Source organism: Bison bison, unplaced genomic scaffold, assembly GCF_000754665.1.
Source record: "Bison bison bison isolate TAMUID 2011002044 unplaced genomic scaffold, Bison_UMD1.0 scf7180017846871, whole genome shotgun sequence".
In the NCBI taxonomy this organism is placed as follows: domain Eukaryota; kingdom Metazoa; phylum Chordata; class Mammalia; order Artiodactyla; family Bovidae; genus Bison; species Bison bison.
The window spans coordinates 1-766 of NW_011477444.1; the positions used below are offsets into that span (position 1 = coordinate 1).

Consider the following 766-nt stretch of genomic DNA (forward strand, 5'->3'; position numbering starts at 1 on the left):
GGGTGGGTGTGGACGGGCGCTGCGGCTGCCCCCTCCCCAGCCACCTCCCCGGGGGTTCCCAAACCCCTGCCTGGACACATGGGTCAGACCCCTCGTGTCCTCCACACTCCAGGATACAGCCTGGCCCTCGGTTTTCTCCATCCAGAGGTGGACGGCTGGTGGGGTACCCCAGGCCATGACCCCAGGGGCCCGGTGATTCCCCCAGCTCACCTCCTGAGCTCGAGGGAGGGCCGGCCCGAGGTGCACAGGGCTGAGCAACCACGGGCACCTGGTAACACCAGCTGAGCCAGCCAGGGGAGGCTGGTCCCCCAAGACACCCTGAGACAGAAGGACCAGGTCCCCAGCCAGGAGGGGGCCTGGACTAACCCGGCCAGGGGCGCAGATGGGGCGGGGGACCCGGGCTGCAGCCCCACCTGGCACTTGATGAGCATGTTGAAGAACTCATCCCCTGGCTCCTGGGGCTCCCCGTCACCACGCAGGTGGCCCAGGTTGTTGTGGGTGATGCGCAGGCCGGGCAGGCTGCCCACGCTGGCACGCTGGTCGTCCAGCCGGCGGCTCTGGGAGCTGGCGATGAGGTCAAAGAACTCCTCGGTCTGTGGGGAGGCTGTCAGCGAGGGCTGGGCTGCAGGGCGCCAGAGGTCAGGCCGGGGAGGCAGGGACCCCGCCCAGGGGCCCCCAAGAGCGCCTCTGCCGACCCCAGACCCCGGCTGCTCTCAGTCAGCCCTGCAGGGGCCCCCACGGGGAGGGGGGAATGCAAAGAGCCCAG

General features: G+C 70.1%; 1 pseudogene; it reads right to left on the reverse strand.

Annotated features, from left to right (window-relative positions):
* Nucleotides 1-47: 47 nt before the first annotated feature.
* Nucleotides 48-687, reverse strand: LOC104989397 (annotated as a pseudogene).
* Nucleotides 688-766: the final 79 nt, after the last annotated feature.